Here is a 5,980-nt window from a genome sequence, read left to right on the forward strand (position 1 = left end):
GTGGTGTAATACCCTACTCCAGCATTTTGGTGGATTGCCTCGAAGGGCTGAGGATGAGCTAGTACAGTGGACGAACAAGCCTCAAGAGGTGAGGTGTTCTTGAGCTGGTGTGGTGTATGCTAGCTCTACTTGTCTTGATCCCTTCCCCCTTCTATGGTGGTGGCTAGTCCTATTTATAGTGGCCTTGGCACTCTTCCCAAATATGAGCGGGAAGGGATCCCACAACGGCCGAATTTGAAAGGGGACAAGTAGTACAGTCTATCCTGACAAAAGTAGTCTTTGCCTATGAAAAGCCTCTGGTCGTGACGCTGCGGTGGGCTAGTCGATGACCTCCGTCCTGCCGTCTTGGCGGTCTTGGTCTCGTTGCACCAGAATGGAAACCTTTGGCTGATTCCTCGGGACTCCGCGCCTGTGTCCTGCCTCCTTTGCACCAAAGAGGAAACCTGCGCTCTGCGCCCGCCTGGCGCCTGCCTGGACTTGGTCGTCATGGCTCACGTCAGCTGAGCCTCATGAGGTAACATTGCATAGAACTGTCCACCCCTCAGGAGCCAGCCTAAGGAGGCCGATTCCTTCGGCGGTCTTGGCGTCGCCCGCCTCGCGAGGCTTGGCTCCTCGCGAGGGTCTTGTGTTGTTGATGTTGAAGCTGGGTCGTACCAGGCCGTCGATGGAGCCACGTGGTGGGCCACAGGCAGGCAGAGATGGATACCCCGAATCCAGGACACTGACAGCCCAGGTTCTGCCTCGAGACGGTGGCGCTTTGTCCTGAAAGTCCTCTCCTTATTTTTTCTATGTCAAAATGACTTATGTACCATAAGAGGGGCACCCGAGGTGGGCCGAGGTGAGCACAACCCACTAGGGCGCGCCTAGGCTACCTGACGCGCCTAGGTGGGTTGTGCCCACCTGGTGGCCCCCCTCTGGTACTTATTTGCCCCAAAAATCCTCATTTATTCCATAAAAAATCCTTGTGAAGTTTCAGATCATTTGGAGTTGTGTAGAATAGGTAGCCTTCTATGATTTCCAGCTTTTTCAGGTCCAGATTTCCAGCTGCCAGAATTCCCCCCTTCGTGTGTACCTTGCATATTATGAGAGAAAAGGCATTAGAATTACTCCAAAAAACATCATTATGCCATAAAACAACATAAATAACAGTAGATAAACATGATGCAAAATGGACGTATCAACTCCCCCAAGCTTAGACCTCGCTTGTCCTCAAGCGAAAACCGAAATCAAAAAACATGTTCACATGCTTAGAGAGAGAGGTGTCGATAAAAACAAAAATACGGACATAGAAGCATCACTTATGGCAGCAACAAACTTGAACACAAAAATTTTACCATAGAACTTTTATCATAGACTTCTCATGAACAAGTAACAATTCATCACAACATCGAAGTATAAAGTATAAACTCTATTGGAAACCAACAAACTATGTTCTCAGTCAACTTTGCAACTACAATTCATCATCTTTTCAGGAAGGGTCACGTATCGGAGCCTTTTTGGCAAGTCCACATACTCAACCATCATATAGTCTTTTATGATTGCTAACACTCACCGCGTACACATGAGCAAAACGTTTCAACAGGACACATAGAAAGATAGGGGCTTATAGTTTTGCCTCCCAACGTATTCACCTCAAGGGTGATGTCAACAATAATAACTCATTCTACCGATATTCAACTGGATATATGCGCCTAGATGTTTCCTCACCACATGATGCTTGCTAAAAGAGAAAATAAAAAGGAATAGAGAGAAGAACTTTGACTCTTGCATGAAAGTAAATACATAAAAGTAAAAGATAGGCCCTTCGCAGAGGGAAGCAGAGGTTGCCATGCGCTTTTTGTTTGTATGCTCAACCCCTTAGTGCAAGAGAACATCACGTTATATTGCCCCTTATGATGGCAACCTTTATTATGTAGTCTGTCGCTTTTATTCTTCGCCATCACAAGTTCATACAACGCTCAATTTTCTCCTACACTAGATGATCTAACACTTCTAGAAGCAAATTTTATTGCCTTATTGCACCGATGACAACTTACTTGAAGGGTCTTACTCAATCCATAGGTATGTATGGTGGACTCTCAAAACAAGATTTGGGTTTCAGGGGTTTTGGATGCACAAGTAGTATCTCTACTTAGTGCAGAATTTTTGGCTAGCAAAGATAGGGGCAAACACCACATGTTGAAGGATCTATGACAATATAGCTTCTATGTGAATATGAACAAACATAAATCATTATGTTGTCTTCCTTGTCCAACGTCAACAATTTTGGCATATAATATTTGATGGGTGCTCACAATCACAAAAGATTTCCAGGATAATGTATTTGCATGTGAATCTTCTCTTCCCTTATTAATTCTTTCATGAGTTGCATCATTGACCAATGCTATGTTTTTCAATCTACAATAAAATTTTCTACTTATACTTTTCCTTGTGTGATGTCATCACTTACCATAAGATTAGCATATGATCTTTTTCATTTATTTCCTTTCTTTTATTGAAACAAGAGAGCAAAAGAAGCAAAACTCAAACAAAACTTTATTATATATATCGCACACGATTACAAAGATAGATCACTAAGCAAACTCTCGAAAAGAAAGGATCGAACAAAACTTTTATTCATCTAAAGCAAAAGATAACTATGGGTCGAACTAAGAAAAGAAAAGGAAGAGATAGTGGAGGTGATACGATACCGGGGCACCTCCCCCAAGCTTGGCGAAAGCCAAGGGAAGTGCCCATACCCGATATTCAATTCTCTTTTGGTGATGAAGAAGGAGGTGGTGGTGATGAAGTAGTGGCGATCTTGTCCTCGGGTTTCCATGGCAGAGGCTCACCATCATAAGAGGAAGAGTGAGTCTCTCGGGTGCTGCAACTAGCAGCCTGATACTTCTCCAAGGTATCTATAATTTTTTATTATTCCATGCTATTATATTATCTGTTTTGGATGTTTAATAGGCATTTATATGCTATTTTATATTATTTTTGGGACTAACCTATTAACCGAGGGCCCAGTGTTAGTTTCTGTTTTTTTGCCTATTTTAGAGTTTTGCAGAAAAAGAATACCAAACGGAGTCCAACGGAATGAAACCTTCGCGATGACCTTTCTTGGACCGAAAGCAAACCAGAAGACTTGGAGATGAAGCCGGAGATGCAACAAGGCAACCACGAGGCAGGAGGGCGTGCCCAGAGGGGTAGGGCGCGCCCCCACCCTTGTGGGCCCCTCGTAGCTCCCGTGACCTAGTTCCTTTGCCTATATATACTCTTATACCCTAAAAACACTAGTAGAACGCCCGTGCGTTGCTACGGGCTATAATGCATATATATATATATATTGGAGTAACTCAACAACAATGTCATGTAAACCTCCCCTCTCTCCGCTCTTCCTCTCTCTATATATCTCCATCTCTCCCTTCCTCCGCTCACCCTTCATCTCACTCTCTCTTACTCCTTGTAGCCGCCAGAGGGGATAGACATGGATGTCCAGCGTGTTGCATGGGTAGAGTTGGGGGATACAAGAAGAATAGAGGACTCCATAAAGATTCCCCGCTAAATTTTTTTGTACCCAGCATCATCCTATTTTTTTATTTTAACTGATATATCCAAATTTTCTATATTTTATAAAATGACATTAACAACGCTTCTTCATCTCAAAATGGACAGCAACTGCATCAGCATTATCAGCCATCACATCCAATCCCATCTCTGCCTCTCTCTACCATGCACCTGCGACTGCGCCCACCACCTCACCCCGCTACTCAATGCTATTATGTGTTCACAGTATGGTCAGACATAAACTAAACATCGTGACTTGTAAAATACTCGCCCATTAAGAAATGAAATATGCCTACTAAATAGTTTTTCTTTAGTTTACATTAGTGAGGCCTCACATGAATATTGCTTTGTATCAACAAAAACTCCATCATACAATAATTAAGGGAGGTAGGCTACATGCTTGTATTTCACCTCAGAAAGGATTAAAGAATCGTCTTCAACATAAATGCTACCTACCAAATAAAAGACATGATACCCGCAAAATAAAAGACATGCTGAAGAGGAAGGTTGTAGTTACATATGATGCCATCTAATACTTGTATATGACCATGATGTAGTAAACGCTCTACAATGTTGAGCTCATTTTTGACGTTGAACTTGTTGATATCATCCCGCAGATGTTACACCATTCACAAATGCAAGAAAAGCTTAAGGCACTGAAATCAGCTGAGGTGATATAGAACCCATGAGTACAAATTAAATGACATAGATGTCGTATGAATCGGGTTTCTCACCTTGAGGCAATGGTTGAGCATAGAGGTGAGCTTGTTGATGACCTTCCTACAGATCTTGAGGGCAGAGCCACCGACAGCATCCTCTAACGACATCTATGCTCATCGAAGTCGGTAGTGTTCTTTGTGCGCTGCTCAAGGTGAGCGGCGGACTTGATAAGAACTTTCTTGTCCACAGGCTTCAATGTGGCTCGTGTTGCTACAAGAGGAGCAGGGGCAACAGATATATAAATATACATTACTCAAATAATTTACACTCCAATATAATAGAGCCATCGCCCTTACCTTAAATATTTGCCTGCATGAACCATATAATACTATAGAAATTAGGCAAGTCAACACCAAATCCACAACATGGCGACATTATTCAACACTCACAAATGTACATATACATAACTAAGTTCACCAAGGATGTATATACCATAGTTTGTTTATCCAACAAATCGACATTTTAAACAACCTTTGTAGCATATAACCTTTCTCTTTCTCAAGATATTGTCAGTTCAATTGAGGCTTAGTGCTTTATTGAAAGCTGTCACGTAGACTATCACTTTAACAAGGTCATACTAAATATGTTGCTATTAATGACTTTTCACATGTTGTATGATCCCTGGTATCTTCTATATTTAAATAGCTACCCCCTCTAACTATTTCTCTCAACATGCAAGCATGTCGCATCATCACATAACATGCATGCGAAAAGGCCCACCCCCACTACTTAATTTCCAAAGTTACATACAATCATCAACGTGCGGGGTGTCACCTAGTATATTAAACATCAGAATGCTACCAACATACTTAATTTCTGAAGTTACATACAATTGATTTCTCAAATTTTCTCAGGGTACAATTCTTCTAAAGATCACAGAAAAATACACAAGCATTAAAAACCATAATACATGACTTCTATTAGTTTTTGTGCCAGAATTAGAAACAAATCACTTCCATTCTTGTGTATCATGGCAAATTGGCAATGGCTCACCTCAGCTCGATGTCGTCCTCCGTCTTTGTGATGTCACTCCTTTTGGGTGTTGCTTCTACAATCATCAACGTGGTAAGCAGCGCTGCTGACCACAATCCTCACAAAAAAGAGCAGCGCCTGGCATTCATGAACCTAATAACGAATCAAATCTGACATTTGTCAATTTTATCAAAATGTGGAGCATGAAACTACAGGATAAAATTATAAAATTCTTTCCATGAACCAAAAAAATATGGGCCTGTAGCTGGAGATGAATATATTCCAATTATCATAGCTGCGACTGAGAATCTGAGATAGATGACGTACTGACGTATGTGCCGGCCGACCGGCACCTCCGTGGAGAGTGGCAGCACCAACATGAATGATATTAACGGAGATTGGTTGGTCGCAACCTGGATGGGTTGAACACTCTCCCTCCCTCCTCCGCCTTGTCATCCTTGCTACTCGCGTTTGCCGTGACAATCGCACGCCTCTGGATCTTGGAGCTGCGTACATGCATGGAACTGAAAGGCAGGAGGAAGGCAGCAAGACAATCACGTTAAAGGGAAAACATCCCTTGTTGAAGTCTTTGATGTAATTCAGGTCCGACAACAATAATGCAAACCTTCACATCAAAGTTAAGGTATTAACAATTATTATGTAGAAACGTGTTTACAACAAAGTACTTCAATAGTGGAGCAAGCTGAGCAAAGTATCCCACTTATGCGGGATATGGATC

This window comes from Triticum dicoccoides, chromosome 5B (assembly GCF_002162155.2).
Source record: "Triticum dicoccoides isolate Atlit2015 ecotype Zavitan chromosome 5B, WEW_v2.0, whole genome shotgun sequence".
In the NCBI taxonomy this organism is placed as follows: Eukaryota; Viridiplantae; Streptophyta; class Magnoliopsida; order Poales; family Poaceae; genus Triticum; species Triticum dicoccoides.